The sequence below is a fragment of the Oncorhynchus keta genome, unplaced genomic scaffold (assembly GCF_023373465.1).
Source record: "Oncorhynchus keta strain PuntledgeMale-10-30-2019 unplaced genomic scaffold, Oket_V2 Un_contig_1522_pilon_pilon, whole genome shotgun sequence".
In the NCBI taxonomy this organism is placed as follows: domain Eukaryota; kingdom Metazoa; phylum Chordata; class Actinopteri; order Salmoniformes; family Salmonidae; genus Oncorhynchus; species Oncorhynchus keta.
Genome location: NW_026279203.1, coordinates 19,825 through 35,529, shown reverse-complemented (window position 1 = coordinate 35,529; position 15,705 = coordinate 19,825). Strand labels below are relative to the sequence as shown.

Genomic DNA, 15,705 nt, shown 5'->3' with positions numbered 1-15,705 from the left:
ACGTGCGAAGTCTACGGGTGTTTAGTAGAAGACGTGTGAAGTCTACGGGGTGTTTAGTAGAAGACGTGTGAAGTCTACGGGGTGTTTAGTAGAAGACGTGTGAAGTCTACGGGTGTTTAGTAGAAGACGTGTGAAGTCTACGGGTGTTTAGTAGAAGACGTGTGAAGTCTACGGGTGTTTAGTAGAAGACGTGTGAAGTCTACGGGTGTTTAGTAGAAGACGTGTGAAGTCTACGGGTGTTTAGTAGAGGACGGTGAAGTCTGCGGGGTGTTTAGTAGAAGACGTGCGAAGGCTATGGGGTGTTTAGTAGAAGACGTGTGAAGTCTACAGGGTGTTTAGTAGAAGACGTGCGAAGTCTACAGGGTGTTTAGTAGAAGACGTGTGAAGTCTACGGGGTGTTTAGTAGAAGACGTGTGAAGTCTACGGGGTGTTTAGTAGAAGACGTGCGAAGGCTATGGGGTGTTTAGTAGAAGACGTGCGAAGGCTATGGGGTGTTTAGTAGAAGACGTGTGAAGTCTACGGGGTGTTTAGTAGAAGACGTGCGAAGTCTACGGGGTGTTTAGTAGAAGACGTGCGAAGTCTACGGGGTGTTTAGTAGAAGACGTGCGAAGGCTATGGGGTGTTTAGTAGAAGACGTGTGAAGTCTACGGGGTGTTTAGTAGAGGACGTGCGAAGTCTACGGGGTGTTTAGTAGAAGACGTGTGAAGTCTACGGGGTGTTTAGTAGAGGACGTGCGAAGTCTACGGGGTGTTTAGTAGAAGACGTGCGAAGTCTACGGGGTGTTTAGTAGAAGACGTGCGAAGGCTATGGGGTGTCTAGTGTTTTTGAATAGTAATATTCACTAGATGTACTTTGTATCATCACCTATAACTCCAGTCCTAGCTCTTCTCAGAATAACCAGCAGTCTTAATTTGATACCAGAAGATGAATGATTCCATATTCACTTAAGTTTCTTCAAAAAAAAAAAAAGCCCAAAGACAAGTCCCATGATGACAACTTTATTTACATGAACAACTGGCAAGCAGACAGACCACTGGGACAAAGATGTGAATGCAGAGGGGTACAAAATAATCCCTGAAAAACAAGCAGTCAGACTCCAGTCGTGTTAACGAAGGACACCATATCTATCTGAGGCCATTCAGTTTCCTCCTCCACAATGCAACACAATTCAGAGTATTTCAGAACACCCAGCTGACATGAGCGATACCAACCACCACCATATAATCTTACTGAATACTAATCTGATTTAATACTGAATGCATCATCGTCTCGTGTATTTAAGATCTGTTAACTACCACCAGTTTTTTAAATGAGTCTTTTGAGGACTTCTGTAGATTTAAAAACATACCCAATATGGTGTTATAAATTCAGTAGCAGTAACATTGAAAAACCCACAATTTCCTGTGGTAGAATTGTCATTGGTTGCACTAATTGCACTGTTTGTCTACATAACCTGTTTGAAGTACTCATGACATTACCCTGAAGAAGGCACAGTGATGCTGAAACGTTGGTAAATACCCAATAAATTACTGGGAGTTTATATATGGAGTGTGTGCGACTTTATTTTGATAGCTTATCATTTTTTTGTTGTTGTTCGTCTGCACCTCCACACAAACATGTTCTGGGTGTGCGCCAGCTCATGTTTTTCAATCAGCATAAAGGACTAACAAAACAACACATTCAATATCTCCCTTTTTCAGAAAAATGTTTCTCATTTTCAGATGAATATTCTTCATCATCCCTAATTAATGGACATGTCACTGTTCCTGTGTACGAGTTACAGTAAATGCAGGCAGCAGTATTCTTCTTCCATAGCTACCTCACTTCCTGTGGCTGCCATTTCCTGAATGCCTGCAGCGTTTCCATGGTGACACCCCTTCCTTTAAAATAGTGTAAAAGCCCTTACACACGTGGTAAGCAGTGCTCTAAAACAAATGTCTTAAAGTGAGAAGATCATTCAGCTATAGAAAGTATGGTTAGAAAATGACAATTCTAAAAGTACAGGTTGTTCAAGAGTTCTCTTCCATAAATATTTGCTCTGAGGGTAGGCTATAAAAAGGCTTAGGTTTACAAGGTCAGAATAATACAGTCAAATACGTCAGAATTTATGTCATGATGTAAATTCAGATTTATTTTATTAAATAGACTTTGTCTCCATCTTAACCTAAAGTATTTGTTGTGCATCAATCACATTTGAGTAAACATTAAAAGGTGACATCCCAAAGTGTTGTACTTGGCACTAGAGTGCAGTAAGCCCTTACAGATAAAGCAGCAGTAAATGTCAATGTGAGCTCCAGTGAAGGTAACTGTAACAGAACCATCTGGACCTTTCATCTAAGTGTTGTGTTCAAACTGACTGTAGGTTGCTCCTTGACGACAGGTCCCACAAATCACTCTGGCATCAATACATATGATAGGGTTGCATTCAAGTACCACAAAATAGGGGCAGTTCTGAAACTGTTGCAAAGCCAGGGGCATGGTTAAGTGAACTTCTTTAGTGACATTACATTCAACGATGAATAAATTAAAGGTGTGTCTGTACACACTAAAAGTCTTTAATTTTCTGTACAACAAAAGTGCTGCACGTCCAAGCATACCTGCAGGGTGACATTTGGGCTAGTTAACTTTTGAACTTTGATGGTAATTCAGCCCATAGTTCCCAGTCATCTGCTGTCTTCCCCTCCTTCGCCTATCCACTCTCAATGTCCTCTCTTTGGCTTCCCGCGATATGTCCCTCACCCGTTCATCCTCGCATCATACCTAGAGAAAAAAGCACTTTTACTACGGGAATAATTATCCTACAACGTAAAAGTAAAATTGTAATAACTTCCAGGCTAATATAGCTCTCGAGAACCCAATCACTCACTCTCGGATACTGTCGGGAATCTGCAGGCGTTCCATGGGGATGTACTCAGACAGCTCCTGCAGGCTGTGAATGAAGCGGATCTTCCGGCTGAACTTCTCACTGTGGAGGGCACAGAGAGGTCAGAGGTTTGAGAGAACATCAGCATGGTCAAGGCATATGCTGCAGCTGGATCTTCACAACAGATGGAGTGGGACTCACTGAATCAGTGTGACTCGTTGAATCATCTGAGGACTGATGTGGTTCAAATGAAATATGACTTTAATGGTTCTGCTCACCTGATGAAAGGCCTGATGACAGTGATGAGTGCTTTGATGTACCAGGCAGGGTGGACCACAAAGAGCCCCTTCAGATCCTTCCTCAACCTGCCAGGAGAACCATCACCATGACTCCACAGGCATTACATTTACATGACTCATTTAATCCACATTATTCAGGGCGAGTTACAATACGTGTCAAATACGTAGGCAGAAACAACCACATGATATGAGTAACATAGTGCCTGAGGCAGATTCTCAGCGAACACGGCGAATGTCTGATTTCATAAACAATCCCCTGGGAAGAAACCTGACATCAACGTCTGTTTCTCTGAGTCACGTGAAGAAAATCATACACTTAGACGCCTCAGTAAACACCAACCTTAGTTGAATACAATAAGAATGTTCATCCTATGTGTAGTTCTCCTCTTAATGCCCTGGGAAGAGTGCCATGATATACAGCGTTGAGACCTGATTCTGATGATATGACTCAAAGCTCACGGTCGCATAGCAACCGTATTTGCCTCCAAATTGAGCGCGTGAGGTAACGTCTGAGGGCTGGTTTTCTCAAAGACACCAGTGTCTGGAAATAGGTCTGGTCTCGTCCAAGTTCACCAGAAGACATGCTACAGATGTAGGATCTAAATTGGATCACTCTTTTGCAGGATAACGTTCCTGCAATGCAGGACATTTTTTACGTAGTGTATTTGAGGTTTAAAAAGGCTTCTGACGTGTTGACTTGATTTTCCCTTACGAAAAATATATCAACCCTTACACAAATGTCCATCAATTAAAATCCACATAATAATTCACATTTCCGGTTGCTTCAAGATTATGTTTGTATTGTAGCAAACTGGCTCAAATTAAGATCCTACATCTGTACCTTTGGCACTATAATTCCCTAAGGCAGGGTTTCCCAAACTTGATCCTGCCCCCTGGGAGAACGTTTGGGTTTTTGCCCTTACACTACACAGCTGATTCAGATAATCAAAGCTTGGTGATGAGTAGTTTATTTGAATCAGCTGTGTAGTGCTATGTCAACAACCACAACGTGCACCCGGGTTTGGGAAACCACACCCTAAGGTATATTAGAGCAAGATGATGGTCGACCTGATGTTTGGGAGGCCACTGTGGTATGCACAGTGAATGTGGTGGTTTATGTATGGGAACGTTATGCTGTGGAGTGTGGCCAGTGGCCAGGCATGCAGAGACTGAGCACTGAGCTGCCTTTATAAGGGCTATGGAAACATCTCAATGATAAGGACGACCACATTACAGTAGAACCAACAGCACAGATACAGTATGAGACAAATGGCAAATATACCGACACGTGGATATACTTTAGTATACTTATTTTTGATTGGACTTTGTATTATTGATATTGATAATTGTACTGCGATGTTGAGAGAGCCAGCACACAAGCATTTCACTGCACCTTTTATACCTGCTGGAAACTGTGTACGTGACGAATACAATTTGATTTTGATTTGGCACACGCACACAGTCAGGGATCAGAGGGTTATCTGAGGAATGTCCGGAGGGGCACTTCCCTGTGGTAGAGATCCTCACAGCCCTGAATCATTATACTACCTGTGGTAGAGATCCTCACAGCCCTGAATCATTATACTACCCTGTGGTAGAGATCCTCACAGCCCTGAATCATTATACTACCCTGTGGTAGAGATCCTCACAGCCCTGAATCATTATACTACCCTGTGGTAGAGATCCTCACAGCCCTGAATCATTACACTACCATGTGGTAGAGATCCTCACAGCCCTGAATTATACTACCATGTGGTAGAGATCCTCACAGCCCTGAATCATTACACTACCCTGTGGTAGAGATCCTCACAGCCCTGAATCATTACACTACCCTGTGGTAGAGATCCTCTGAATCATTATACTACCATGTGGTAGAGATCCTCACAGCCCTGAATCATTACACTACCCTGTGGTAGAGATCCTCACAGCCCTGAATCATTACACTACCCTGTGGTAGAGATCCTCACAGCCCTGAATCATTATACTACCATGTGGTAGAGATCCTCACAGCCCTGAATCATTATATTACCATGTGGTAGAGATCCTCACTGAATCATTATACTTCCCTGTGGTAGAGATCCTCACAGCCCTGAATCATTATACTACCCTGTGGTAGAGATCCTCACAGCCCTGAATCATTATACTACCCCTGTGGTAGAGATCCTCACAGCCCTGAATCATTATACTACCATGTGGTAGAGATCCTCACAGCCCTGTGGTAGAGATCCTCACAGCCCTGAATCATTATACTACCCTGTGGTAGAGATCCCTGAATCATTACACTACCCTGGTAGAGATCCTCACAGCCCTCCACTACCCTGTGGTAGAGATCCTCAGCCCTGAATCATTATACTACCCTGTGGTAGAGATCCTCACAGCCCTGAATCATTACACTACCCTGTGGTAGAGATCCTCACAGCCCTGAATCATTATACTACCCTGTGGTAGAGATCTCACAGCCCTGAATCATTATACTACCCTGTGGTAGAGATCCTCACAGCCCTGAATCATTATACTACCCTGTGGTAGAGATCCTCACAGCCCTGAAGCATTACTACCCTGTGGTAGAGATCCTCACAGCCCTGAATCATTATACTACCCTGCCTCACAGCCCTGAATCATATACTACCCTGTGGTAGAGATCCTCACAGCCCTGAATCATTACACTACCCTGTGGTAGAGATCCTCACAGCCCTGAATCATTATACTACCCTGTGGTAGAGATCCTCACAGCCCTGAATCATTATACTACCCTGTGGTAGAGATCCTCACAGCCCTGAATCATTATACTACCATGTGGTAGAGATCCTCACAGCCCTGAATCATTATACTACCCTGTGGTATCCTCACAGCCCTGAATCATTATACATTCCTGTGATATTCCACACGTCGGGGGAGGAGAAGCCATTATACTACCCTGAGATAGGACAGGAATAAGAGCCCTCCCATTAGAGTCCTCCCATTCTGTCCAATACCTGGACCACAGCCCTGAATCTATACAGAGAACCATGTGGCCACTCACAGCCTCCCCCTCCTCTGAATCATCTACCCTGTGGTACAGATCAGCAGAGGGAACCTTATACTGCCCATGTGGTAGAGATCCTCACAGGAATCATTACTACTACCTTCTGTCAATGGAATATAACTACCCTGTGGTAGAGATTTGATGGCCTGCATCTTATTACCTGGGAGCCATGCTGAATCATTATACACCATAGACATCCTCAGCCTTCTGACACCATCAGGTAGAGCGTCCCCACTATGTACCTGCAGCCTGAATCACACTACCCTGTGGTAAAAACAAACTAAAACTACTTTGATTGTCATCTTTCATTGAGACCTGAATCATTATACTACCATGTGGTAGAGATTGTCCGTCTACACTGACCTGTGGTAGAGATTGTCCCTGAACTCATTAGTTCTCCCCGTGTTCTCTGGTAGATAACAGGAGAGAACGTGAATCATTATACTACCCTGTTCATAGCCTCCCCCTGAATCATAATGTGGTAACCTAGGAAACACAGAGGCATACCTCATGATTATAATCATTTCACATGTAGATCACATAGAATTACATAGTGGTAGAATGACAAGTTCCAACTGTGGGAGTATAGACACAGCCCTACATGTTCAGCTGCTAGAGTGTTCAGTAATCATGCTAATGGGGTCCAATAAAATACTGAAATATTTAAGGTAAATGTATTTCTGTTTGAACTCTGTTGTTGTTTGACATCATGATGAGGTAACTTGTTGAGCCCAGTAAGGCTATTCATAAAATAGATACAATCTTATAGTCAAGATAGGACAGGAATCCTCCTCATTACGTCCTCCCATACTATTATTTTGGGGGTATATACAGTAATATATAGATGGGGATGGACTCTACAAGAGAGTCGAAGGCATTCCACAGGGACACTGGCCCATGTTGACTCAATGCTTCCCACAGTTGTATGATGCTTCCACATCAGGTGGTTGGATGTCCTTTGGTACGTCCCCTATGTACCTGGTGACCTCCAAGAGGTGACACTGACTGGGATACTCATAGTTCTCCGTGTTCTCTGGTAGATAACTGTTGTGATGCGTTCATAGCCTCCCGTAATGAAAAACACAGCATGTTGACGTTGTTCCAGTTCTTGACACTAATGGGGACGGTGTTTCTGTTTGAACTCTGTTGTTGTTTGACATCATGGGACATTGGCCCATGTTGATTCATAATGCTATCCTACTAATTTAAAGGACTCCATGTTGTTTACAGGGACACTGGCCCATTTTCAATGCTTCCCATTGTATGAAGTTGGTTGGATGTCCTTTGGGTTTAACTAGGCAAAACACAGTCGTTGTTAACAAACCAGTGTGCGGCTGGCAACAAATATTTAAAGATGTTTTTAAAATGACAGGCCAGTGAAAATGACAGCCTGACCTACCCACGGCCAAACCCAGGCACGCTGGGACACTCACGGCCGGATGTGATGCAGCCTGGATTCGAACCAGGGACTGCAGTGCCTTAGATCGCTGTGCCACTCGGGAACAGCCATACCCCGTTCAAAGGCACTTAAATCTTTTTGTCTTTCCCATTCACCTTCTGAATGGCACACATATACAATCCATGTCTCAATTGTCTCAAGCTGAAAAATCCTACTTTAACCTGGCTCCTCCTTCATCTACACTGATTGAAGTGGATTTAACAAGTGACATCAATAAGGGATCATAGCTTTCACCTGGATTCACCTGGTCAGACTACGTCATGGAAAGAAAGAGCAGTTCTTAATGTTTGGTATATCAGATATAATTACATAGTGCAACTGAAAATCATTCCCTTTCACTGAGGCCTGTCATTTTCAGCAAATGCATATAGTGAGCTACACAACAGATGCTGTGTCATATGCACTCAGCTGGACTCAGTTATGGAAGCATTGATTTTACAGGTTGGTCAGAGTGGCTACTTGACAGTCAGCTTCAGCTGTGTCTCACCTCCGTGAGAGAGCACCTGGAGGTATGGCTCCAGGACACTCATGTTGACGTGGTACTCCTGTCCTGCAACGCAGAACCTTCTCCAGCGGCGCCCCTGTTGTCCACCTGGTCTAGCTCCATCGAGCCCATCTCTGCCTGCTCCATCACCGTGGTGCCTGAGACACCATCCCCCCGGCCCAGCCGTGGCAGGTCATCTGGAGGGTCATCAGAGGGGTCAGATGAAGGTCAAGAATGGTGGGATTAGATTGTGCAAGCATCATACCATTCCATTTCAGAATGGAATTCAACATATAAAATGGAATGGAATAGAAGAATACTATGTTCCAAATTGAATTTCTCTTTATCTCTCTACTACCCTCTGTTTTCTGACCTCCCACTACAGTTCATTCTACCCCCACACCCCCTCAGTCTCTCTCCTACTCTGTTGTCTGACCTCCTACAGTTCATTCTACCCCCACACCCCCCAGTCTCTCTCCTACTCTCTGTTTTCCTGACCTCCCACTACAGTTCATTCTACCCCCCACACCCCCCAGTCTCTCTCCTACTCTCTGTTTTCTGACCTCCCACTACAGTTCATTCTACCCCACACCCCCCTCAGTCTCTCTCCTACTCTCTGTTTTCTGACCTCCCACTACAGTTCATTCTACCCCCACACCCCCAGTCTCTCTCCTACTCTCTGTTTTCTGACCTCCCACTACAGTTCATTCTACCCCCACCCCCCTCAGTCTCTCTCCTATCTCTCCACCAGTTCATTCCCCCCACACCCCCTCAGTCTCTCTCCTACTCTCTGTTTCTGACCTCCCACTACAGTTCATTCTACCCCACACCCCCAGTCTGCAAGCTCTCCTATCTCTGTTGTCTGACCTCCCACCAGTTCATTCACCCTCCCATCCCAGTTCTCTCACCCTACTTCCAGTTTGTCTGACCTCCACTCCAGTTCATTCTACACACCCCCTCAGTCTCTCTCACCCTCCCACTACAGTTCTTCTCTCCCCCTCAGTCCTTCCACTTCTGTTTTCTGACCTCCCCTGTCACCCTCCCACACCCCCTCAGTCTCTCCCTCTCACCTCCCACGACAGTTCATTCTCCACAGTCTCTGTACTACCCTCTGTTTTCTGACCTCCACTACAGTTCATTTCTCCCCACACCCCCTCACTCCAGTTCTTGTCTCCTCTCTCACCTTCCACCCCTTCTCTTCTCATGTCCCCTCTCTCACCCCTTCCCACTCCAGTTGTGCAAGCTCACCCTCCCACTCAGTTCATTTCTTCTCTGTCTCTCCCACCTCTTCTTGTCTCTCACCCTCCCACTCCAGTTCTTGTCTCCCCTCCTTCTTGTCTCACCCTCCCACTCCAGTTCTTGTTTCTTCTCTCTCACCCTCCCACTCCAGTTCTGTCTCCCCCTCCTCACCCTCCCACTCCAGTTCTCTTCACCCTCCCACTCCAGTTCTTGTCTCCTCTCTCACCCTTCCACTTCTGTTCTTGTCCCTCTCTCACCCACTCCAGTTCTTGTCTCCCTCTCACCCTCCCACTCCAGTTCTTGTCTCCCTCTCACCCTCCCACTCCAGTTCTTGTCTCCTCTCTCACCCTCCCACTCCAGTTCTTGTCTTCTCTCCCCTCCCCCCCAGTTCTTGTCTCCTCTCTCCCTCCAGTTCTTGTCTCCCCCTCTCACCTCCCACTCCAGTTCTTGTCTCCCCTCTCTCTCCTCCAGTTCTTGTCTCCCCTCTCACCCTCCCACTCCAGTTCTTGTCTCCCCTCTCACCCTCCCACTCCAGTTCTTCTCTCCCACTCCAGTTCTTGTCTCCCCTCTCACCCTCCCCTCCCAGTTCTTGTCCCTCTCTCACCCTCCACTCCAGTTCTTGTCTCCTCTCTCACCCTCCACTCCAGTTCTTGTCTCCCCTCTCACCCTCTCACTTCAGTTCTTGTCCCCCTCCACCCTCTCCAGTTCTTGTCTCCCCTCTCACCCTCCCACTCCAGTTCTTGTCTCCCCTCTCACCTCCCACTCCAGTTCTTGTTTCTTCTCTCACCCTCCAGTTCTTGTCTCCTCTCTCACCCTCCCACTCAGTTCTTGTCTCTCTCTCACCCTCCCACTCCAGTTCTTGTCTCCCCTCTCACCCTCCCACTCCAGTTCTTGTTTCTTCTCTGCCCTCCACTCCAGTTATTGTCTCCTCTCTCATCTCTCCCACTCCAGTTCTTGTCTCCCCTCTCACCCCACTCAGTTCTTGTTTCCTCTCTCACCCTCCCACTCCAGTTCTTGTTTCTTCTCTCACCCTCCCAATCCAGTTCTTGTCTCCCCTCTCACCCTCCCACTCAGTTCTTGTCTCCCTCTCACCCTCCCACTCCAGTTCTTGTCTCCTCTCTCATCCTCCCACTCAGTTATTGTCTCCCCTCTCACCCTCCCACTCCAGTTCTTGTCTCCTCTCTCACCCTCCCACTCCAGTTCTTGTCTCCTCTCTCACCCTCCCACTCCAGTTCTTGTCTCCTCTCTCACCCTCTTACTCCAGTTATTGTCTCCCCTCTCACCCTCCCACTCCAGTTCTTGTCTCCTCTCTCACCCTCCCACTCCAGTTCTTGTCTCCCCTCTCACCCTCCACTCCAGTTCTTGTCTCCTCCTCACCCTCCCACTCCAGTTCTTGTCTCCCCTCTCACCCTCCCACTCCAGTTCTTGTTTCTTCTCTCACCCTCCCACTTCAGTTCGTGCATGCTGTCAGGGAAGTTGCAGGACTCGCTGTCCCGAGGCGTCTCCAGGGCCTCCAGGTTGATGTCCAGCTCCGTGTCATCTTCGTCGGGTGAGAGGGCGGCGGCAGAGTACCCCGGTGTCCCCTGACTTCACACTGCGGTCCGCTGAGTCGGTAATGGGACAGGGTCAGGCTGAGGGTGGCGCCACCAGACGCTTCTTCCTTATGGGGTTTTCTGACAGGGCCAGGCTGGTGGGTGGAGCTGGGGAGTAGCACACAAAAGGGATTGTGGGATATGGTGCAGTACTTTTGGAATTAGGCCTTTGCAGGCATATGGTATTAGGGATATACCTGGTCTCTCTGCATTTTCTCCTTGGGTCTCAGGACTATGGGAATCTTCAGGAAGAGGTCTAGGGGGAATATAAAATAGTTGAAAAAGCTTAGTACTGCTTTCTTACCCGATCATAACAAAAAGCTTAGTACTGCCTTCTTACCCAGTCATAACCAAAAAAGCTTAGTACTGCTTTCTTACCCGGTCAAACCAAAAGCTTAGTACTGCTTTCTTGCGGTCATAACCAAAAGCTTAGTACTGCTTTCTTACCCGGTCATAACCAAAAGCTTAGTACTGCTTTCTTACCGGACATAACCAAAAAGCTTAGTACTGCTTTCTTACCCGGTCATCATAACCAAAAAGCTTAGTACTGCTTTCTTACCGGTCATAACCAAAAAGCTTAGTACTGCTTTCTTACCGGTCATAACCAAAAGCTTACTGCTTTCATAACCAAAAAAGCTTAGTACTGCTTTCTTTACCGGTCATAACCAAAAGCTTAGTACTGCTTTCTTACCCGGTCATAACCAAAAAGCTTAGTACTGCTTTCTTACCGGACATAACCAAAAAGCTTAGTACTGCTTTCTTACCCGGTCATAACCAAAAAGCATTCTTTGCAGGGACCTAAAATATCATTTAAGATTGTCATCGTGAACAGGCTGGGGTTTACAGTTCATGAGGTCAGGGGGTAAGGTTAAAGGTCAGGATTAGGTTTGTCTCTGACCTGGGGGAACTCCTCATCCTGCCATTCCTCCCTCAGCTCCATGTCCTGGATGTAGGAAAAGCAGCCTTCGCCCCCTCTGGACTCCTACAGAACAGACAGCATGTCACAGTACATTCAATAGTCTTGCTGTACATGTTGTAATAATCAAAAGATTCAACAACCGTCTATAGTCCTTAAGAGCTCAAATAAGACACAGTCTGACAGACACTCTGAAGAAGGCCACTGCCCAAATGCATGTACCATGTTTTTAATGTGATGATACCAAATTAATAAAGTCTTTGTAAAGTGCCTGTCAAACATTACGCATGAATCACAATGTCGAATCATTGCAATATGTTCATTGGTTACCAGGGAGAACGACTGCCTCATCATTGAAACCAGGAAGTTCAAGGCTGACTGTGGTACTGCAGGCATTGTGTTGGCAGAAACAGGATTATAGGGATGGGCATTTGACATTTTTGATTGTTCTTGTACACACATAATGTGCATTTATCTATATGCCACCAGTGTGAAACAATACCTAATTTATCATAACCATTAGTACTATTTAAGATTAATTTATTGAAACTGTAAAATAAACTGGTTATATTATACTGTGGAACACAATGTTCTAAAAGGCAGTAACCTCAGCAGGGCCGCTTGCATAGAAGCCAATGGCTGGACAACGGCATAGCATTGTTTTGTTCATTTAACAGACAAGCCACTCTTACTTGCCGAGCCCTTAGCACAGTCAAGATACACCTTGCAAACAAGCACCCGCCCCCACACACTGAGAAGAGTCTTCAAGTTCTCCCTCACCTCACTCCAGTGCTCAGAGAGTACAGACACAATCACGTCCAAGTGCAGAAGAGCGAGAGAGAAAGCGAACAATGTAGGCTTGCAACTTGTCTTACTCCATGTGTGTCCTCTGGCTGTCATTTGGTCTAGACTGCCTCATGTGTGTCCTCTGGCTGTCATTGGTCTAGACTGCCTCTGCCAGTGGACACACTTGACAAGGTTTCAGGACCACTGCAAGAGTCAAACAGCACCCTCTGTGACTGTGCCTCCAGTACTCCATGGAAGAGTGGTTCACAAAGTGGCCAACACACCCTTAGACCCACCAGCTGCATGCACAATGCCCTTGGAACATATGTACAGTATGTCTGCTAACTTCCTATATTGTGTTAACGTTTCATTAGTGCTCACCTGTCATATGAATTAGACTTTACGCACCGTAAAAGGAAATAAGGGCTTTTAAAATAATGACGTTCATATAGCATCACACTGAAAAGACATACAAATGACTCATTTGTAAACTGTCATAAAGGGGAATAGTCTTGGTTTAGAAGACCACCAGCTGTCACTTAGAAATTAAAACAGAGTGATAAGCAAATGCTAGGTGCACCAATAAATTGGCAAAGAAAAAATAATTATAAAATGAAGAATCATGAAACTACAGTAAGTTTATCCATATACTTTAAGCACTGTTAGTGTCATTGCACAGTATTAACATGTTGTAAACTAACTTTGCACAACTGTGTTCAAGCCGTCAACTGGATTATACATTGCTTCCACATCAGTTTCCCCGTCTCCAACAACCTAGTTCTACTGTAGTTACACAATGCCTTTGTAAATAAAGAGACACGCCGATACACAAAGCGACTGAGCATAGCCTACCTTTCACCCTTTCCTCTGTATAAACGCGCACTCATGCAGACATCATGATTAAAGATGAGTAAAAAAACGTTAAAAATGTTTATCAAGAAGATAAGTCAATTAAAAGTCGTCAATTGTAAACACTCCGACGTTCGCACAAGTGCAGTGTTCTTGACGACCCAACCACAGCAAACAATACATTAGCTTAGCCAATCAGAGGCTTTGTACGTGCTCGGCTGGTGACACGTTCACCACACCTGAGTGAGTGAGAACTTTCTGATCTATCACTCGTCGCAACTTGTAAACACATCAAAACAGAGCAGATTCGTAGATAAATAGTTGAGTATCTCAATGCAGCAGCCTCAAACTCTTACCACACTGAAAGGAAACACATTTCAGCAACAATAACAGTTCCTGTTTACTCAACTATCATTACAAAAAACGGTTGGCCTTCTCCTGATTTTTTAAAACGAGAATGACACATCAATAGGTCCCTCTCGAGAGCCTGTATGTCTATGGTTTAATGAGTCAACCCAGCTGAACTCGTGACAGTAAGGTTGGTTTGTGAGATGTGGTCTGAGTATAAACTCATTATCTATTTAATTATTTAAAATGTGGGCGTCCCGTTATGACGTGATCGTTGTGGCACTGAACACCTGAACATCTTGTGAGATTAGAATATAGGGGTTTTAAGGGTGTGTATGTGTTCTGTGTTGCAACCAACCAGTGAACAGATCTCAACTCAATTGAACACTTAAGGGAGATTCTGAGCGGCTCGTGAGACAGCGTTTCCCACCATCTACAAAAACCAAATTATGCAATGTCTCGTATCCTTCAATAGCGTTCCAGACACTTGAAGAATCTTTGCCACGGCGCATTGAAGCTGTTCTGGCCCAACGCAATATTGAACTTGCACGTTTTGTGTATTTTGGCAGTTACCTGTAGACGTGTAAAACAATATGTTAATAGCTGCTCGTGGTGGGAAGGGAAGACAACCTCTGTGCTCTTGCATTGTTCCCGATGAAGCATGCCTACTCTGTGTTTAGGAAACCTGATATTGTAATGGCCACGGCCTGTAGAGGAAGGATTATTGAAGCCTCTGCCTATAAGAGGACAGGAGTAGATAGCAGGGATTAACCTAACGCAAAGAAAAACCCCAGATTCAAAACTCCCTTCCGCCAGCATTATGTCAAAATATGTTCCTTGATCACCAAATATGGAGTTACGCTGAGCAACCATCTCATTTCCTCCCGTTTAGCCGGTATGTAGCCTACTTCAAAAAAGCAACGGGAAAAAATGCCTCTTTAACGCCAATAATCTATCTATACCTCAACTCCAATCTATCCACCTCCAGCAGATAGATTGATGACAATATACAGAAGGGATATGGAAGGAATTCGGAGGCAACTAATGACATCAGAGATACAGTGGCTGTCTTTCTGTACCTCGCAGTACAAGTATCAGACAGGACTAAGATCAGTATGTTTCTTTCCAATTACCAGTATATTAATTATAGGCCTAAATCAAAGTATATCTAGGGGCATTATTACATCACCCCCAGACACTGTTCGTGAATCTTGTCAACAGCTCACAAAATCCAGCGGTGGAAGTTGCCCTTTAGTCCATGTAAATCTTAGTTATAAAACTAACTTTGCAATTACTAAGCACATGCATGAATCAACGCTTTGTCAGCTTTGCAAAGCCAGCGATTCAGCATTGAGGAAGTCATTAGAGCAGAGACTCCCAGGACGGATGGCATCTTTATCGTCACTACTGGCCTGGTTAGTGTCAGAGTGACTTGACTTCCCATTTCTCCTTTTGTTAACCCCTGTCCATTGTTCAGAGAGTAGGTCATATGACATGGAGTCTAGAGGGGTGTAAATGGATAGATACAACACTCACACTTCAAACTCCATCTTTCCTCTAGCAATTGAAATCACTCATCTTTCCCTCTCTAACAATTGAAATCCACTCAATCTTTCCCTCTAACAATTGAAATCCTCCATCTTTCCTCTAACAATTGAAATCCACTCCATCTTTCCCTCTAACAATTGAAATCCACTCCATCTTTCCCTCTAACAATTGAAATCCACTCCATCTTTCCCTCTAACAGGTGAAATCCACCATCTTTCCCTCTAACAATTGAAATCCTCCATCTTTCCCTCTAACAATTGAAATCCACTCCATCTTTCCCTCTAACAATTGAAATCC

General features: G+C 45.1%; 1 pseudogene; it reads right to left on the bottom strand.

Moving 5' to 3' along the window:
- Window positions 1-982: 982 nt before the first annotated feature.
- On the bottom strand, window positions 983-11,451 carry LOC127918900 (bcl-2/adenovirus E1B 19 kDa-interacting protein 2-like protein; annotated as a pseudogene).
- Window positions 11,452-15,705: the final 4,254 nt, after the last annotated feature.